This window comes from Anabrus simplex, chromosome 3 (genome assembly GCF_040414725.1).
Source record: "Anabrus simplex isolate iqAnaSimp1 chromosome 3, ASM4041472v1, whole genome shotgun sequence".
In the NCBI taxonomy this organism is placed as follows: domain Eukaryota; kingdom Metazoa; phylum Arthropoda; class Insecta; order Orthoptera; family Tettigoniidae; genus Anabrus; species Anabrus simplex.
Genome location: NC_090267.1, coordinates 12049494 through 12071650, shown reverse-complemented (window position 1 = coordinate 12071650; position 22157 = coordinate 12049494). Strand labels below are relative to the sequence as shown.

General features: G+C 40.1%; 1 long non-coding RNA gene across 1 annotated transcript in view; it reads right to left on the bottom strand.

Annotated features, from left to right (window-relative positions):
- The window catches only part of LOC136866936 (uncharacterized), a 36362-nt gene extending 14409 nt beyond the window's left edge, over positions 1-21953 (bottom strand). Inside the window, exon 1 of the long non-coding RNA XR_010859589.2 lies at positions 21832-21953. This is a non-coding gene — a long non-coding RNA (uncharacterized lncRNA). The remainder of the gene's footprint in view (positions 1-21831) is intronic.
- Positions 21954-22157: the final 204 nt, after the last annotated feature.

Below are 22157 nucleotides of genomic sequence, written 5' to 3'. Positions count from 1 at the left end.
TTTGAAGGGGTCTAACATCTAGGTAACTGGCCCCTAAGGTACAAAATGTGATGAAATGCAATGACAAAATAAAAGTCCAAAATTCTCCACTGACCAGAATTTAAAACCTGAAACGTGAGGATGAAGAATGAATGGAGGGATATGAATTTAAAACAATCAGTCGAGCCGACCCGCAAAGCCTCAGTCACAGAAACTGACGTAAAACAATACTATTACTGACCAAGGGACTGAGTCTATAGCATAATACTGAATCAATGATGCTTGCAGTCTAAAGGGGTCCAAAATCCTGGTCAACGGCCCCTCGTAATGGTACTTATGGGTAGGAAAGTAGTAACATGGTATTTTTCATGGTGTGGTACTAATCAAAAGTAGCATAGACTCATGGTATTCCACTCATTATGGTATTACTCATACGTAATGAAATCTGCACATGTAACACAGACCTATGGTGTTTCGCACATTGCGGAACCATTTACAGCCAACGCAAACATATGGTGTTCATCACATAAGTGTACTAACCACAGCGACTCGTGCTATCCCATGGTGTTCATCATATAGTGGATACTAATCATAGGCAAGCCAGAACCATGGTGTCGCTCATATAGTGGTACTAATCACAGGTACTGTAAAAGCCTGACTGCACGGTGCTCCTGCGTGGTACAAATCACAAACCTATTTGGTACCTAACATAGTGGTACTATGCACATGTAGTTTTGTGGTTCTAATACAATCATCACTTGGTCACCCCGTTTAGTTGCCTCTTACAACAGGCAGGGGATACAGTGGATGTATTCTTCGTCTGCATCCCCCACCCACAGGAGGTTGTGTGTTTGGTCCGCAAGAGGTATTTTATTTCCCTCAAGTTCGCCGGCAAGCCGGTTAGGAACCCCTATCCGCCACCTAGGATGCGCCACGTGGGAGTATCACCTCTCCCCGTGCTACGCCAGCATAGTAGGTTTGTGGGGACTCAATTCTAGCACCTGGGCTTCTCCGAATATGGTAAAAGTAGTTAGTGGGACGTAAAAACAATATTATTATTATTAAAATTCTAGTGGCTAATGTAGCAAATACCTAAAAAATAAATCAATGTTGCAAGGTACGTGGAGATACTGTAACCATGCTTAAAGCTTTCAGGACTCATTTCCCCTTTGCCGAGTTCCTTTACGATCAGTCACATCTATGAGAACATCCCCTCCTGATTTTATGTTAACTTTTATACAAGAAAGGCAACCATGTTACTCATAACAGCAAAGCATCAAGCAGCAGCCCTTAGTAATATTATGCAACTGTCATATCAGTTCACTAGCACTACCATGCTTGAAACTTGTGTTTATCCTCATACAGCCATAAAAATATCAGAAAGAAGGTAAGAGAATGAAAGGATCCTGGCGTAAGTGGCAAGTGTAGAAAAAATTATGAATTTGATAGTAAATAACGTACCTGTCCTGGGCATCAAAAGTGTATCAAAAATGCATAACCAAGACTCAAACATGTAACATGAATGCAGACCTTATTGGTGAAAGACACTTCAGAAAATCAAGGTCCAATCCTCCCCAGTTTCATCTTGAGCACCAGCCACAGTTCAGAGCATACAGGTCATATAGCCTGTCCATCAAATAAACTGGGCAGTGTTAAGGAAAAAAAAAACAATCTTGAAAGTAGAGCCACTAAAGTGAGAGGAAAACAGTATTCCGCTAAAGAATAAGAATGGATACTTGCCTAATTCAGAACACAAATCATTCACTGAGAGAACACCTATGAAAAAACCTTAACATATATGAACTAATAAGTTGCCTGTGTGGAAATTTTGTGATTTATTATGCTTAACATACCACCATGGTACTGCCATCTGATGTCTTGATGAGTTTGCTATTCCCTCTTGACTTGCATTTTAGACATTCACAGATCGGAACTACCGAACGTCATCTATATTTCTGATTCAGTGATAAATATTATGCATTCTTACACTTTCACTTTGATAACGATATGATATTTCTTAACTATCCTCATTAATATGATTACTCCAATGAACATTATTCCTTATATTAACTCCTGAGTACTTGTATTGTTCCCTATGAGAAGCTATCACCCCATCAACACAATAATTAAAACTGAGAGGACATTTCATCCTGGTGAAACTTACAACTTGGCTGTTCATCCCACTGTCTGCTGTCCATCTCAATACATTGTTTAAGTCCCCCTGCAGTCGCTCACAATCCTGCAAGTTAAGAAAGGTTAAGAGAGTATTTAGGGTTGTAGTAAGGATGTAAAGGAGTGGGTATATTAGTATCTGGTAAGAGCACAGTTAGAGTGTGGCTCCAGTGTATAGGGCCCTCACCAGGACTACTTGATATGAGAACTAGAAGAAATTCAAAGGAAAGTAGCACATTTTGTTCTGGGAGATCTCCAACAAAGGAGTAAGTGTTACTAAATTGTTGCAAATTTTGAGGTGGGAAGACTTGGCAGTGACGAGACGAGATGCCCAAGTATGCGGTACATTTTGAGCTGTCAGTGGTTGATTATTGAGGAATGAAAATGCTATCAAGCCTGATGATTATGTTAATAATTGGAGCTCTGTAACTGATTATGACTGTCTTTCACTTGCTGTGTGGTGACCGAGAACTGACTAAAACAATATGTCTGCTTTGGGAACCATGGCATGAAAATTATAGCTCTTAAAATTATCTATTATATAAGTTTTATGTCATACTAACTACTTTTATGGATTGTAGAGACCCTGAGGTGCCTGAATTTTGTCCCAAGGGAGTTCTTTTATGTGGTGTGAATGTACCGACATGAGGCTGACATATTTGAGCACCTTCAAATTCCATCAGACTGACCCAGGATCGAACCTGTCAACTTGGGCTCAGAAAGTCAGTGCCTTAACCATTTGAGCCACTCAGCCCAGCAGATTTGATTTGCCATTGAAATTTGACTGCTGTATGCCCTGTTCCAAACAGGATGTTCTAACGAGGTTCTGCCAACTCCAGATTATTATAACCATAGCTGTTCTAACAACAGTTCAAGTTTTGAAATCCATTAACCATTGTTGCATTGCTGGAGTCTTTCTCTAGTTCATTAACAGATGCTCTATTCAATTCTAAGAAAAACCCATGTCGCTACTTTTTCCCCTTGACAGACATATTAGTTGGAAAACAGACAATAACAAGGCATCCTACTAATCAGAGCCTGAGAGAGGTAAGTGCAAAATGTGGACAGAATGAGGAAAGCAGGTGAACAACAAGGAAGACACAACAGAACAGAAGAAGGAATAAAGAGAGAGAATTAAGTAAAGGATTCACATGCATGATGAATATACAAAATGAGAAAGGCATGTAAAATTCAGGAGAGTGAGAATTTGGAAAATATAAACCAAATAGGGATAGAGAAAAGCAGGAGAGAACAGCTGACAATCAGGTGTTGTTCACCGACAGCCAGTCACAGTGAGTGTCGGCCTATAACCTTCATATTTGTTTCTATAAAATAGCTTTAATTCAAATTCTTACTCGGTCATGAGATTCTGTAGATAAACAAGTCATCTTCAATGATGGACTAAATAAATGAAACGGGCTGATGACCGTCGATGTTAAGCCCCTTTAAAAAATAAGCATTTATGATCATCATCATCATCATCATCAAATAATTGAAATGTTCAGCTCCGTAACCTTAATTAGCATCGTACATCTCAGGCAAGATTCAAAGCAACAGAAAAATAGGAATGATGCCAATAAAGTGTTAAGGAGCTAAACAACGTAGTAATTTTCCTCATTACTGAACTCGACTTGCTAAATTATATAATCTCTAAATTAGAGTAACAATTTGAATAAATAAGTAACTGTACAGCACAAATACAACGGTCCAGAGTATTTCAATAATCTGTTATTCGACCAAATCTGTAATATATACTTGGACACCATCTCAGTTATCAATAAGTTACATGCAACAATGAATGTGGGATGGCACAATAGAACAGCAGCTGGTGAAGAGCTATCCTATATCCTTTGCAAGTGAGGTGGCAATTTGACAATATTAATCAGGATTGAACACTATGAGCATCTTGCATCTTTCACTGCTCAACTTCAAAATGAATATACTGTCCCTGTTTCTACCATCAAGGTAATTTGCCCGAGACTAGTCAGCCGATCCCAGGCGTGCTCAGTCCACACATGATAAAAATAATGCCCTAAAATACATACACCCTGGATCTTGATGGGGAACATATAACTAAAAATGGACATGGTGAGGTCAATTAAAATCTACAAATAAAGCAAGGCGAAGCACGACCTCAGTTTTGGAGGAAAACCTGTTTATTAAAAATAAACAAGATAAATATCTTTTTTTTAAAACAGCAAAGTATCAAATGATCCAAATTTACATGACTCAGATTGTTTTTTCTTTCCAGCTGGATAAACTCCATCTTGAGAATCAGAATATATTACAACTTTACAGTGTATGCTGACACACATACTTAACATATCAAATCAAATCTTGAAGTTTCATTAATTTTAACACATGGGCTTGCGTGTTCGCACCACGCTCCTGGCTTTACTTTTCGCTGACACTTTTAACTGTAGATGAGTAGTTCCCCATTTCTGCACACTTGACACTGCAGTGGGGTCCCTAAAGATGTGATCTAATGCGCAAAAGGGGGGACAAAACTAACCTAACTGTACAATATATAACACGCTGAATATAAACATCTTGAGGCATGAACAATCTCATGAGCACTACAAACAAAGTGGATCGGAACCACACAAATCAAAAACATGTAAATGGCAATGTATACATTCAAAGAATCAAAAACATGCTGTCATATTTTCCAGGGTTCACCAAGGAAAGCATTGCGGCATTCACCCAACTTGCATCCGCTCAAAGCCTCAACAAAAATAAAAGGAAATATAATTACACTTTAAGCAACACTTCCTAATCAACGCAGGTTCCTGAAAAAAAAAGATGACATAAAATCAATAAACAGTTGGACCTTACAGTATCACGCACACAATCAACGTGGATTCCTGAAATGAAATTTCGTGACACAAATACATAAAAAATGATATAATTCAACGTTGTATCCTGGAAAAGACGGCATGACACCAAAATATTCCTCAGCACGGTTATATCGTAAAAGAAAATCCGGAACAAATATCGCGATATAAAACTCTCCTCAACTATAACAACCGTAGAGACATGGAGAGAAACAATAAAATCACGAAGTATAGGTCGCTCAAATAAAACTCTCCTCGGTAGACAAACATATCACCCTCGCCAATACACGGCGGAATGACTCAAAGTGGAGATCCACGTCTCCCAAAATAAAGCAGCAATACCAAAACTACAGGGGTCCAACCCTTTACACACGCTGCTCAACAGTCTACCCGAGGCAAGTCACATAAGCAAGAAAATGCAGGCCTTTCAGATGAGAAACATGTCCTCTACTCAAAATCACAGAAAATAATATCTCATGTCCTAAAGTTGCGTAAAACTGAAGAAATATGAAGGATGTCGTCTAACATTTGGTCACATGGAAAGAAACAAGACCGCACTGGTCACAAATCAAAGCACTCGCGCTCAAAGTTAAACATGAATAATAAAGTGGCCAACTCTGTAATAAATATGAAAAACTGAAACTAAGAAATTGCCACATTGACAATCGATCATGTCTGAACATCAGAAAGTTACTGAAATATCTCAATCCTACATCGCGAGAAACTCATATTGATGATAATAATAATAAATTTTAAATTTTACAGAAATTTTATTCTGTCGGAGCTCGAAATACAAAACAACATTAGAGGAACTTATGAATCAATTACTAATTTACAACCTAGGTATACAAAATAGTCATGAAGACGACACTAACAACTTCATGGATCCGCACTCCACCACCTTACACACTCTCATTCACACATCATGCAATAAATCCCAGAAAACGTGACGGCATGTTTCCGTACACTTTGAGCTCCTATTAATAATACATTAATCTAGCCCTTCGTGACTTTAATTTGAATTCCCATTTGCATATACAATTAAGCTCCGAGATGTACACTGCATCTCTAACATCAAAGCAAAACAAATCAAAAACAAATATATGAGGCTAAAATAAGAAACTGACTCGTAAAAGAAATGACGCTAACCACTCAGCTAAATAAATCAGAATAAAATTTAAGAAAGCAAGCTGCGACCTCGTGCAAACGGTCCACATTTACGTTACAATTATATTTACAATAACAAGCTTCCTATCATTTACTTTAAATAGGACATAGTCCTTCCAAACAAAGCTACATCTACAGAAATTAAATATCAAACTAACCTATTCCCTTTTGCAACATTAAATATGTTCACATTCACATAATTACATTAAAACTCTGTACTCATCTGTTATGTTGACTGATGGCCGCTCGTCCTCTGGAGACAGCCGACCCCATCTTGCTTTTAGCCCGCCATATCGATGACAATGCTGCCTTCAGAAAAGACTTGGATCAGTCCTTTTGTCTCCATCGAGGGGTAGAATGGTGATGTCGTACTTTCCGTTGCTGCTTCTGCTTCCGGATGTCGTCTAAAACATCCCCTCGTTCACGATGTAGAAACTAGCTCAAGATCAACCGGCCGGTTACTAGAATACTACAGCCGGGGGTAAATTCCACCGACCGTGAAACCAGTTCCCATTCAGTCGCGGAACCGCTTCTCTTATCTACTCCCGTAACTAGGTCAAATATTTCCCATTTATAAAAGGCTGGACTGGAAATTGTTAAAGTTTACGCCCTTGGAGAACTATTTACACAGGCAGGCTACTGTGCATTTTGAAATGATTAAATGGAACTGTCCTCACCCTTTGCTAATCGTAAGTTAAATGCCATTCTCCCAGTATTAGAAAACTTGAGTATATCAAATGCAGACTGAATGTCTTCCAACAAAATCTTACGAGTCCCCACACGATCACTCGCGTAAATAAAAACTTCTTCTTACGAAGTTACCTGCACAGAATCTCCCCGAATAACAGAGTAAATAACTGACGTGGTCATAGTTTTTATTAACTCGTCGTTGAAGACACCGTCGTATCCTCGATTGGGGCCACCTCCTTCCTAAACCAAATAGCTTAATATGATAGTAGTGGAAACTCTCTTCACTTAGCACGCAGAGCAGCGGCGACAGCACGTAGTGCTGCCCTCTAGCGGCTCGCAGGGAACACTAACATAACGCGCTATTCCAACACTACACATTTCGACCTCCAACCCAACGAAATACATACTTTAAGACGTTTGCGTCGTTGTTGTAACATAATATAGGGAAGGATAAAGGTTGATGTTGCTCTGAATGAACCAGTAATAAGAATAAAACAAATGTATTATAAAATTAACATATTAGATCGTCATGTTATGATTTGGACCTACAGTCTTCAAGAGCAAATCACACATGCAATATCTTTTTAAACTTGGTATTTTTACAGGCAATATTTTTCACTGTTGAGTCATTGGTTCTATTCACATATGCCTTTATAAGGACTTTGAAATACTTGTCAGTCAGGAATTTTGCAAGCTGTTACATATACCTACACTACATTCATTCAGCCCTCCAGCTGATCCTGAGGATCATATGCCAGTGATGACTTGATGGAAATTTCATCAAATACCAGTGAAATAACCTTCTCCTCCATTCTCATTTTCTTAGTTTTTATTTCCAGCAAGCTTAGAACCATTTTATTTATTCCAGGTTCCACTTGAGCATTTTGTAACCAGCTTCTTAATGACCTGGTACTTGGCAAAGAAAAATGGTTTTGCATGAACTTTTATGACTTTGGTGAACAATAATGCAAATCTAAGGCAAACTTTTGTCAGTACTCGAATATCTTCGACCGTGAGCTTCACGGTTCCCTTGATTTGGTTGAAAATTTATAAAGTTCTGAGCAACACTGTTGTCCACAACACTTTTCTCACAGTTTTCTTCTCAAACTTTCATTCACTGATCTGTACTTGGATAGCAACTTCTGAGAATTCCTATATTTCAAGATTGAGTTTGAACAGCATTTACTCAGTCTCTCTTCTGCGGGCACTTTATAATCTTCCTGGACTATACTTTCAGCCGGCCCCGTGGTGTAGGGGTAGCGGAGGGCTCGGATTCGATTCCCGGTCAGGTCAGAGATTTTTACCTGGACCTGAGGGCTGGTTCGAGGTCCCCTCAGCCTACGTGATTAGAATTGAGGAGCTATTTGACGGTGAGATAGCGGCTCCGGTCTAGAAAGCCAAGAATAACGGCCGAGAGGATTCGTCATGCTGACCACACGATGCCTCGTAATCTGCAGGCCTTCGGGCTGAGCAGCGGTCGCTTTGTAGGCCAAGGCCTTTCAAGGGCTGTAGTGCCATGGGGTTTTGTTTGGTTGGACTGCACTTTCTGTTGGTACAGGTAACCCATCTGAAATTTCTGGGGTAGATTCAGGCTCTCCTTTCCCTTTCTTCGGGCTACTCCTCAGGTTTGTCTGTTTGACATTGTGGCATAACAGTGATGGCACTGCACCTGGGCAAATTCTGTAACAATCATAAACATTTAATAATCAGGCATTCACTAGTGATAAAAGTTATAATGATGGAAAAATACAATGTTTGTACTTCAAGCAAGTTGATAAGCAAAACCAGAAGAAAATATAATATTATATACCTACCCTTGGCTTAAGAGATTTTTGTTTCTGAAATCCTTTTCTGAGAAGTGGTCCGAGCTCACTACATAGCTTTTATTTAAATGTTCTGGTCCTTTGGTCCTCAGAATTTCATCTAAATCTGCCCTTCTGCTCTTCACAACCCACTCAGTACATCTAAAAATAGATTAAATGCATAGGTTTAATCATAACAATATTTTAAAGAAAGTATGTTCTCATAAATAGAAAAAAAAATACAGGCACAGGTAGGCCTATACTCACAGGACTTTTTTGTTAGGAAATCTGTAAAATGACTTGCGATTACTTTGCCTTCTGTAATTAAAACACCTATACATAGCACAAATAACTCCTCTTCCTGCCATTTCCAAAATCGTGATACATAACAAGCACAAAACTATCTGAAGTACAAATAAGACACTTCTGGCATACACAGCTGACAGCAGTAGCAAGAGTAGTTAGCCTCTCGAACCGCTAGATGGCACGCAGAAGCGTGTCGCCAGTTTCTCGCAGGAGTTTCCACTATTATCATATTAAGCTATTTGCCTAAACCAATGCCTCGCCATATCGACGGTGGCTCTACCACTTCACTGGCTCAACACATCGCATATCTGACGCTTACTTCAAACATCTCTTATAAGCGACCCTAGCCTCTCGCCCGGGCTTACGAAATGTTGTCCGTTGGAATTCTATTGATCCCTTATTCGGCTTTGTGTGCGTCATGTCAAATTCCACCTTCTAAACTTAGCTGGCGAGCAAACAAACCCGAGCTCCAAGCTCCCTGCAGAAATTGCGACGTGCTGCTGAATGTAGATGCTTCCTCCCAGTTACTAGTACTTAATAAAAATGAAATATTCTCTGTGCATTCGAATAAATGACTGATTAATTAAGTGCGAACTTCAATAAGGGCTCAATACTTTGTACAGGCGGAGAGTACAACTTTTTCAAAAATATTGCTTTACGTCGCACTAATACAAGACAGGTCGCACAGTGAAGATAGTATAGAGAAGGGCTATGAGTGGGAAGGAAGTGGGTGTGGCCTTAATTACCGTAAGGTACAGCCCGCATTTGCCTGGTGTAAAAATGGAAAACCACAGAAAACCATCTTCAGGGCTGCTGACAGTGGGGTTCAAAGCAACTATGTCCCAAATGCAAGCTCACAGTTGTGTGGCCCTAACCACATGGTCACATGCTCAGAACAGGTGGAAAACAACAAGAGAGATAATGTTGGAGGTTTGCAGCTGTCCCACAGATGAATGATGTAAGGACTGAACACTGCACTTATGTGCCAGAATCATGGAAAATGACAAACATCACTATTTTAAATAATAGTTTCCAGGCAATACCAAAGCCTACATTTTCTGGAAGTATGCTACAAAATGAAAACTACTGTAATCTATATATATAAAATAAGAGTTTTGTCTGTACATTGCTCAGAATTTGAAAAGAATGGTATTTCTGTATCGATCATGTCCACAGTAACAAGAAAATGTAGTTTTTACTTTTCCGTAATTTCTGTCTGTCTGTCTATCTGTAGGTATGTATGTATGTACACGGATCACGAGAAAACGGCTGAAGAGAATTTAATAAAAATCGGTGTGTGGAATCGGGGGTGAGCCGCTACAATCTAGGCTATAAATTATTTTATTCATGCTGAGTGAAATGGTAGTTTAGGGGAAGGCCTAAAATTCAATTCTCAAATATTTATATTATTAGTAGTCATATCGATAAATACTACATAACTAAAGTTATATAGAAGTAAATTTCTGATCATTTTCGTCTTATGCATTTTTACCGTACTGACTATGATAACACAGATATTCATGAATTTGGATTTTTGTTGATAAGTCCATATCAACGCCGAGCCCCGACAAAATGGGTAAACAGAATTTAATGAAAATCGGTATATAGAGTCGGGGAATAAGAAACAACAGTTTAAGCTATAAACAATGTTATTCACCCTGGGTGAAATCGTAGTTTAAGGGAAGGCACCTAAAATTTAATTTTTAAATACCTATGTTCTTTGTCCTATGGAAAAGTACAACATAACAAAAGTTATAGAGAATATAATTTCCGATCATTTGTTTTATTCAGTTTTACTGCACCGATTATGATAAGAGTGGTATTTCAGAACCGGAAGACAACTTTTTTTTTTTTGCTAGGGGCTTTACGTCGCACCGACACAGATAGGTCTTATGGCGACGATGGGATAGGAAAGGCCTAGGAGTTGGAAGGAAGCGGCCATGGCCTTAATTAAGGTACAGCCCCAGCATTTGCCTGGTGTGAAAATGGGAAACCACGGAAAACCATTTTCAGGGCTGCCGATAGTGGGATTCGAACCTACTATCTCCCGGATGCAAGCTCACAGCCGCGCGCCTCTACGCGCACGGCCAACTCGCCCGGTGGAAGACAATTAATAATGTGAAAGCGCGTAACATAGATCAACAATAACATTACACTGATCGTTGTTTGTTGTAATGTTCTTTGACTCTTATGCTGACATTCAACTCCGATAGATGAGATTACTGCTGTGTACCGAGTATAACAGTCTAACTGAATATTGACAGTAAATAGCTGAGAAGTTAGATAACTTTCTTCTTTAGCATGCCAATCCTCTGGTTCATACATTTTCTGATACTGCTGGTACGTAACACACTGGTTCATCATAGCATGTCAGCTATTCGATACCTACTCTGACGCGCTGTTTTGAATGAGCAGTGTGCGCACTTAGGTCAGAGGCTCAGTTAGTAGTAGTAGGAGTAGTAGTATGAACTGGTCTGGAATTACAATTTAGCCCTATTCCAAATTATAGTATCATAGTTCTCTAAATAACTCAAAATTCAACCTTGAAAAGAGCAGTTTCTTAGGAAAAGATTCTTCATCTTCACTTTCATTAAATCGACAATTTTATTCCAAATTAGCAGCGAAGATGTGGTTTCTTCTCTGGCTTGGAGGAAAGGAAAAATTGCCTCCACGTCAGATAGTGCTTTCCCCCGCCAGTGTAGTGAACTGAGATTTTCCGACTCATCGGGTACTCCCAGGAAACAGATTAAACGGGCATAGTTTTTGCCCTAGGACTATCCACTATTTGAACCAATCCCCCCCCCCCCCCCCCCGATGAAAAATAGACGAAGATTGTTCACGGATCACAGATGTCTGCGTCTTGGTCAATCCAGCTCTGTAGATTTGGAGTGTTAGTTCGATAGCATAGTATTGTTCGTTATAAGTGAGAAAATGTGTGGTTTATCATTTCATCGAGTATTTCATATGAAGGCATTGTTTTTAATCGCGCCATTCCTACTGACGTCACTGTAATGACCCATGTTCATTTCAGTTGGGAAACCCACCAAGAGAGTCTCTCTGAGAATCTATAAAGGCAGACGGAGAGTGTCTGCCTTTATAATGAAAACTCCCCAACCTGATTGTGACTGACGGTAGGCAATCTGGCCTACCATTGCAATGAAAATTCCCTAACCCAGTCTTCATATGAGAAAAGACGTTGGTGACTTGCCCGTCGTGCTTCTAGGGCAACATTAAGAGCTATGCAACTTAATACAATCTTGCTTACCACGTTTACACTACCTAACCTAGAATTCTGTATAAAATTTAGAATTCCGTAGCGAAGCACGGGTACATCAGCTAGTTATCACTATTATTGTGGCAGTGGCAGCCATTTCATATTAGGCCTCATATTAGCCAGGCCACAGCTGCAAATGATGTGACTTTTAAATGTTTGAATAGCATTTTTCATTGGGTTTTACTTTATTCCATTAGGTAATTGAATTCCACTTAGAAAGGAGCAAAGTAGTTTAAGTAGGTTTACAAGTTTTATGGAGTGTTGTGATGGGGATGAGATTATTGAGCAATAAATTAGCCATCACCTCATTGTGGGTACTAATTAAGCTACACTGTATTCAGTAAACAATAAATATGACAAATCCAATAGCTGTCAATATCAGAGCAAAAGCTCACCAGTGTTCGCACATCTGTATATCGTTGATTAGAGGTCATACTAGGTTTACTGGCAATGAGAAAGCAGATTCATTAGCTAAATCAGCTGCTACATCTCTTTTGGATATTGAGAACCAAAATATCTAAAATGCTATTTTTTTATTTACATATATTACACCACGGGAATATTTTATGGAAATGTGATTTGCAAGGATGTTATGCAAGAAATAAATTTTCCAAAACATTAAAATCGATTATTGTGTAAAGCATTAGTGCAGAACCTTGTTTTCACCGGTCATGGACAATTTAAATCTTACTCGGAATGCTTTAAACTTAATGTTACAGGTGGCTACTTATGCTTTTCTGGATCAATTCAGGCAGTGAATCATTTGATATTTGACTGTCCAGTGCTTCAAAGAGAAGATATTTTTTAGAATGCCAGCTGAATTGTTGTAACCTGGAACTTTCTAAACTTCTGTATCATGTACTAAATAGACAATGTTGGTATGTGCAGTTTGTTTTGTAAACTAAATTTTTAAGAATTCCCTTCATAATTTTAAACTATAACCCTAATATACCTTTGGTAAGATAGGGTTCCTGAGTAGATATATTGGACAGTTCGGCCGCCACCTCCACCTCCGGCTCCCAGGGCCACGTTCCTCCTCCTCCTGGGGGGCCTTCCCAGGGGCCTCTTGCTCCTCCCGCGGGAGATTTGAATTTGTAAACAAAGCCACGTGCTTTTTGACAGCTGTCATCAACAACAACGCATCGCTAACTACACTGCTGCCATCTTGACGGGTATAAACCTCAGTGCAGCCAACTTAACCTCACTACCATGAGATTTGAATTTCTAAACAAAGCCACGTGCTTTTTGACAGCTGTCATCAACAACAACGCATCGCTAACCTCACTGCTGCCATCTTGACGGGTCTAAACCTCAATGAGCCAACTTAACCTCACTAGCACGAGATTTGAATTGGTAAACAAAGCCACGTGCTTTTTGACAGCTATCATCGACAACAACGCATCGCTAACCTCAGTGCTGCTATCTTGACGGGTCTAAACCTCAGTGCAGCCAACTTAACCTCACTAGCACGAGGTTTGAATTGGTAAACAAAGCCACGTGCTTTTTGACAGCTATCATCGACAACAATGCATCGCTAACCTCAGTGCTGCTATCTTGATGGACCTAAACCTCAGTGCTATCAACTGAACCTTACTAGCGTGAGATTTGAATCAGTAAACAAAGCCACATGCTTTTTTTAACAGCTGTCATCAGCCATCTTGCATCGCTAACCTTAGTGCTGCCCTCTTTATGGCACTGCTGGTAATTTAAAAAATTGTGTCAGCTGTCATCCACCATCTTGCATCACAAACCTCAGTGCTGCACTCTTTAGCTACTTACCTTCGAAATGTGGTGGAGGGCAATTTGAAAAATTCTACTTGACAGCAGCCATCTTTAATCAACAGAGCACCGTGCTGCCCTCTTTAGCTACATACCTTTGAAATGTGGTGGTGGGTAATTTAAATACCATGTGCTTTTTTGACAGATGTCATCCACCACCTCGCATCGCAAACCTTAGTGCTGCACTCTTTACGGCACTGCTGGTAATTTAAAAAATTGTGTCAGCTGTCATCCACCATCTTGTACCACAAACCTTAGTGCTGCACTCTTTAGCTACTTACCTTTGAAAAGTGCTGGCGGTAATTTCCACGTGCTTTACAAACCCACGTGCTTTTTTGACAGCAGCCATTTTTAATCAAGAGAGTATCATGCTGCCCTCTTTAGCTCTCTTGTTTGGAAACAAACCCACATGATTTTTTCACAAGCAGCCATCTTTAATCAACAGAGCATCATGCTGCCCTCCTTAGCTACTTACCTTTGAAATGTGTTGGCGGGCAATTTCAAAAATTATATTTGACAAGCTGCCATCTTTAATCAACGGAGCACCGTGCTGCTATCTTTATCGTAGTAGCGGGCAATTCCGTCAGCTGTCATCCACCATCTTGCATCGCAAACCTTAGTGCTGCATTCTTTACGGCACCGCTGGTAATTTAAAAAATTCCGTCAGCTGTCATCCGCCATCTTTAATCAACAGAACATCGTGCTGCCCTCTTTAGCTACTCACCTTTAACATGTAGTAGAGGGCGATGTGCTTTATTGACAAGCCACCATCTTTAATCAACAGAGCATCGTACTGCCCTCCTTAGATACATACCTTTGAAATGTGGTGGCAGATAATTTGAAAAATGCTTCTTGACAGCAGCCATCTTTAATCCACAGAGCACCGTACTGCTATACTTTTGAAATGTAGTGGTGGTGGTAATTGTTATCCGCCATCTTGCATCGCTTACCTTAGTGCTGCACTCTTTACGGTACTGCCTTCGAAATGAGGTAGCAGTAATTTCTACGAGCTTTTTTGTAAGCAGCCATCTTTAATTAACAGAGCATCGCGCTGCCATTTTTATGACACGTAACTTTATTCTTTGACATGTGGTGGTAGGTAATTTAAATTCTATGTGCTTTTTTGACAGCTGTTATCTGCCATCTTTAATACCTTTGACATGTGGTGGTAGGTAATTTTACAGCGACCATCAACAAAGTGCTAGCTAAATCTACATGTTTGCAACTTTACGCAGGCAATTTGTTAGGCGCTAATTTTTGGTTGACGGTCCCTATCCAATGGATCTGTTTTAGGATTCGAGTTAAAGCATGCAGAAGCAACTACAGCCATAGGCGAATGCTACTCAGCATGACTTGCATCTGACATGCTCTTGTGCAAGCAAAATGGAAGTGACTTAGCAAAAAAAATCCCGGTCCTGTTACGTCAGGAAGGGCAACCGGCTAAATACCGGCCCTTCGGCGTCAGGAAGAGCATCCAGCTGTAAAACAATGGTTCATGATGTAAGACACTAGATACTGTGATTTAAACTCCCAGTTCTAGCGTCAAGAAGGGTATCCGGCTGTAAAACAGATTCTTGTGATTTAAAAACCAGCATCAAGAAGGGCGACCGGCCGTAAAACAGATTCTTGTGATTTCAAATCTTGCATCAGGAAGGGCATCCGCCTGTAAAACAGATTTTTGCAACTTCAAATCACCAGTTCTGGTGTCAGGAAGGGTATCCGGTTGAAAAACAGGACTAGGAGCGGGTGAAACTGCTAGGCGCTCCCTAGTGTAGTTCGGGCGTTATGCCTTGCAAGTACCAGCACCAGGTTTCGAATAAGCACTCCTTCAAGATGGTAGATGAGAGGTTAGGTTCGCAAATGCATTAAAGTTGATGATAGCTAACGGAATTTCAAATTATCCGCCACCACAATTCAAAAGTAGTAGCTAAAGATAGCAGCACGGTACTCAGTAGATTAAAGATGGCAGCTGGATAGAATTTCAAATTGCCGCCACAAAATGTTAAATGTATGTAGCTAAAGATAGCAGCACGTTGCTTTGTTAATTAAAGATGGCGGATGACAGCTGTTTAGAATTTTTCATATTACCCGCTACTACATGCGTAAGGTAATAACCGTAAAGATAGCAGCACGGTGCTCTCATTATTAAAGATAGCTGCTGTCAAAAATAATTTTTCAAATTATCCACCACCTACATTTCAAAGGTAAGTAGCTAAAGAGTGCAGCACTGAGGTTTGCGATGCAAGATGGCGGATGACAGCTGTCACATAGAAATTGCCCGCCACCACATTTCAAAGGTATGTACCTAAAGAGAGCAGCATGGTGCTCTGCTGATTAAAGATGGTAGCTTGTCAATAAAGCACATTGCCCTCTACCACATGTTAGTTAAGTAGCTAAAGAGGGCAGAACGGTGCTCTGTTGATCAAAGATGGCGGGTGATAGCTGACGGAATTGCCCGCCACTACGATAAAGATAGCAGCACGGTGCTCTGTTGATTAAAGATGGCAGCTTGTCAAATAGAATATTTCAAATTGCCCACCACCACATTTCAAAGGTAAGTAGCTAAAGAGGGCAGCACGATGCTCTGTTGATTAAAGATGGCTGCTTGTGAAAAAAGCATGTGGGTTTGTTTCCAAACAAGAGAGCTAAAGAGGGCAGCATGATACTCTCTTGATTAAAGATGGCTGCTGTCAAAAAAGCACGTGGGTTTGTAAAGCACGTGGAAATTACCTCCAGCACTTTTCAAAGGTCAGTAGGTAAAGAGTGCAGCACTGAGGTTTGCGATACAAGATGGCGGATGACAGCTGACACAATTTTTTTAATTACCAGCAGTGTCATAAAGAGTGCAGCACTAAGGTTTGCGATGCAAGATGGCGGATGACATCTGTCAAAAAAGCACATGGAATTTAAATTACCCACCACCACATTTCAAATGTATGTAGCTAAGGAGGGCAGCACGGTGCTCTGTTGATTAAAGATGGCTGCTGTCAAGCAGAATTTTTCAAATTGCCCTCCACCACATTCCAAAGGTAAGTAGCTAAAGAGTGCAGCACTGAGGTTTGCGATGCAAGATGGCAGATGACAGCTGACACAATTTTTTAAATTACCAGCAGTGCCATAAAGAAGGCAGCACTAAGGTTAGCGATGCAAGATGGCTGATGACAGCTGTCAAAAAAGCACGTGGCTTTGTTTACTGATTCAAATCTCGCGCTAGTATGGTTTAGTTGGTAGCACTGAGGTTTAGGCCCGTCAATATAGCAGCACTGAGGTTAGCGATGCGTTGTTGTCGATGATAGCTGTCAAAAAGCACGTGGCTTTGTTTACCAATTCAAATCTCGCGCTAGTGAGTTTAAGTTGGCAGCACTGAGGTTTAGGCCCGTCAAGATGGCAGCAGTGAGGTTAGCAATGCGTTGTTGTCGATGACATCTGTCAAAAAGCACGTGGCTTTGTTTACAAATTCAAATCCCGCGCCAAAATTCAAATCTCCCGCGGGAGGAGGAAGAGGCCCCTGAGAAGGAGGGGGAGGAACAGGCTCCTGGGAAGGCCCCCCGGAGGAGGAAGAGGATCAGGCCCCAGGGAGCCGGAGGTGGAGGTGGCAGCCGAACTATCCAATATATCTACTTTCCTGTATTGTTTTTGATATTAAATAATTTATTAAGGTTTCCTTTGTACAGAATGTTAGGGTCCTTTATCTCTTACTTCAGTGTCCAGGAATACCTGGTTTTAAGTGACACTCATTAATTAATAATGCTGTTATGCATGACCAAGGCTTAAGATTATTAGTATTATTATTGCTTAAGCTGGTAAGATTTGAAGTCATGCCCATCCCAAATTAAAGCTAGGGAACTTTTGTGAGAGCAGATAGATTTCCATTTCCTCTGATATCTAGGATTCTCCAAGACTTAGACTTGCCAATGATGAAGTAAGTGTTAGAATGTGTGTTTGCGAACCAGAATAAACTGCTGTTGATCCGCGATGAAATATGAAGCAGGAAATAGAAGAATTATGTGAAATATTAAGTCTGCCTTTTATTATGATAATTAAGAGAAACTACTGAGAATATTTGTGACAGAAGATTTTTTTTTTTGCAAGTTGCTTTAAATCGCACCGACACAGATAGTTCTTATGGCAATGATGGAACAGGAAAGGGCTAGAAGTGGCTGTAATGTGAAACACAGATGGCCTGGATTGAATGTAGGTATATAGGCCAGGCACTAAAGGTACAGTCCCAGCAATTGCTTGGTGTGAACATGGAAATCCATGGAAAACCATCTTCAGGGCTGCTGACAGTGAAGTTCAAACCCACTATCTCCTGAATACTGGACACTGGCTGTATTTAAGCGACTGCAGATATCAAGCTTGGTGAGAAGAGTTTTAAGAATCGATATAATCGACAGAGTTTGTCCCAGCAGAAAGGGGCTGTAATGTGAAACACAGATGGGCTGGATTGAATGTAGGTTTATAGGCCAGGCACTAAAGGGATGTCCTTTTAAATGACTACAGATAAACAGCTGAGAGTATACTGTACATTTATTACACCAGACCAGGAAGTCAGTTATTTAGAAATATCCAACATAAAGTAAATAGGATATGTTGCTAACATTCTTATCACGGAAGATAATCACATTTTAGTGGGCGATTTCTGGAGGTCACATATTCTATTCTCATCCATGTATGTAGTATGCCATGCATCCATATAGGTCATATTTGTGCTGTTGCATTGTTTCAATATCTTCTATTTCGTTTGGCACTTTAACCAAATCCCTCGGTACAGTGAGATTGATAATTGTAGTTTTATTGTCATTATTTTATGTAGGACGTAGTTTGGAAGGTTTTCCTACTCAATTCAGGCATGTTTTCAGTTTCCAATTATTTTCTAATCCCAGTCTTGCCGGGATTTTTCGTGTTACAAAGCGCATGCATAGGATTCCATCTACTACACCCATGATCATAAAAAAGAAAGAACACCTTGAAAGACTGGAGATAGGAAGTTCATATTCACAAGACGTGTGCATTAGTGTCTTCTGAAGAAATTACTCTCATTTGAAGCATGTCGGCCCTCAGGTTCAACGTTCAGTTTGATACCTTGGCACTTCACCACCAAATGGTAAAGTGTGCCTGCAGCTCTCGTTGTTGCTATAAACCAAAGGTGATGGTCCAGTGTGACTTGAGCAGATGCATGCGAGAACTGTACCATAAAATGAGTGAGTTTGAAAGAGAATGCATTATTGGCACGAGAGAGCATGATGCATCCATTCGGGAAACTGCTGCTCATGTACAGGGGGAGAGCCAACTAAAGGCCTTATAGTGTGGGGTGCAAACACAAATCACAGCTGGTGCGTGTCCAGGGCACTGTGACCAGTTTGACCTACATGAATGACATCCGGAAATCCGTCCCCATACCCTTTCGGCATGACACCCCAGACGCCACATTTCAGCAGGACAATGCGCGACCACATGTTGCTGCACAAACACATGCCTTCATGTTGTCACAGGATGTCAGACTGTTGCCCTGGCCAGCCCAATCACCGGACTTATTGCCAATCGAAAATGTGTGGGATATGTTGGAAGGCCGGGTGCGGCACTGTGACCCAATACCAACCACCAAAGATGAACTGTGGAACCAGGTGAATGCAGCATGGATGGCTATACCCCAGAACGCCATTCACGACATATACACATCGTTGCCATCACGCATGGAACAAGTTATCAGTGCCAATGGAGGACCCAGTGCCTACTAGGCAACAGGACACATGCTGAACCTAGGTGGCTGAAATATAAATCTTATTATGCAGAACATACTAATGAACATGTCCTGTGAATATGAACTCCCTATCTCTAGTCTTTCAACATGAGTGTAATTAATATTGCCCGGGTGATCGCTTAAGGGAGTGAATACGTCAAGTTTGAGAACTAACAAATACTTTAAAGGCTTGAAAATTTGATAGTAGCTTATGGAACATTGTAAATATGATTTATTTTATTTCCCTAAAATAACATCCAAAACGGGAGTAACAAACCCACTTTTACCAGATGTTGTAGTTCAGTTGTTCCCTTCTCCTCGTGTTAATGAATTTACATAACTCCCTCTCAAATTGTACATACTCTGAAGGCTGCCAAGAGGCGGTAGGGGAAGTATTATTCAATTCAGAACAATCATCCTAAATTATTAGCGATATCAACTGATATTTCAACTTCTTACTGGTATGCAGCAAAAGGACAGGAAAATGTAATGCCTGACATGGTTCGATATAATGAAACACGTGTGCGATGATGCCAATATGAATGACCTGCCCGACTAACTATGTCAACATCTACGAGAGCAAGATGGAAGAGTTAAGTGGATTAGATTACTTTTCCTTGTTAGGTTTCCTCTTTCTTTTATATTTTCTATTAGTAATTGTAGTTGTGTAGTACAGGCAGTGATGTGTTTACAAATAATCTGTAGGAAGGAGTAAACGCTTCAGAATGATTGACAGATAATATTAATTATGGCAAATTTTATGCCATATTCCCATGATGAAGCAGAAGTCAGTCATTTCAATAATGGAACTATATTAGGATGTGCAAGACTGCAATGTTTTGTTTACTGTTTGTGACATGGATTTGTACGTATGGGAGATAATATTAAGATGATGTTATCTTGTGTTAGAGGTTTTTCAACTGAGGTTATGGATTGTAAGACCTGGGCAGAATTATGTTTATAAAAGTTATTTTTATGTGTACTATGGGAGATGGAATCAAGTATATGCAATGTCTTATGTGTGATTATATCAGCGAATACTGAATCTTCAACATTATGATGGACTTAATGCAATAATAACTCTTGGATCACTGGATTGGACGCAGTACTGAGGATTACTTCCAGTAACCTGACTGTGAGGTCATACTAAAAACATACTTTCCACAACCGGGTTCTTATTGTAGTAAGAACACTGACATCACAAATTAGCCATCCTCCTGAATCATGGAGAGCTGTCAGGGCTGGCAACAATTGCAAGCCATAGGTTGCTCAGTAATATGTCCGGTAATATGTCAATTATATCACCAGCCGATATCATATTTGATATGGTTACACAAAAATCGTACTCTTATATAGATGTTAATAGACAACAGAATGGACCCTGGGCACCCGACGGGACCATTCAGTCCCAAGTCATTATTAACTGTTCTATAAATGCTGAGAACAAAATCCCTGATAACCCTATTAAGGAAAATGATGCCCGTTATATACCAAGTACATCTGCAGAAGCTCCTGAGAGAAACTCCTCAAAGAGACTTCTGGAACCTGATTGCAAAAAAAAAAAAAAAAAAAAAAAGCAAAAAAAAAAAAAGAATGCTACAAAAACATTGTGAGAATGCAATCAATCAGGTCATCACTACCCTATAACGAATTGCAGAAATTCATTGATTGTAAATTAGAGTTGGTTACACTTTAGTGCATTTCTACTTTTGCAGGTCCTGTCCATGAGTTACTGCCACATCATAAAGACACAAACAGATTTCTTTCTGGCACTGGTAAAAATCTATCATCAAAGATACAACTTATTAATCAAACCTTTACGCTACACAGAATTCTCAGCCCCTCCCCCACAAGCGAGTTTCTGGGTGTCAACACTTAATGAGGGGACGTCCTGTCCTTGCCCTCTTTTGTTTACATGTTTGTCCTTGGGCCCATCCTGTTGCTCCCTCTTCCCATGCTGTTCTGCCATTGTGCTCAACACTAAAAGTGTAGTATTTCATAAGATTGCTCTCTTAATATTAGAACTAATTTCTTAAAATACAATTGTTTACCACTAGTTAAATTCCAATCTGGAATGATACTCACAAATGATGTGCTTGTTGTTCCTTCAAGCCAGACTGGTTCCTCCTTGATCCCTACTTTCTTTTCCGTTTTCATAGCAAGTAAAGTATTTACTTGAGCTCGAGTTGCTAATTGATTTCAGTGACTTTCTAGAGAAACAAGAAGAGAAATTACATTATTATTATTATTGTCATCACAATTTCATGGCTCACAGAGAAATAAGAAGCACCAGGGTTTTTTTTTTTTTTGCTACGGGCTATACGTCGCACCGACACAGATAGGTCTTATGGCGACGATGGGATGGGAAAGGCCTAGGAGTAGGAAGGAAGTAGCCGTGGCCTCAATTAAGG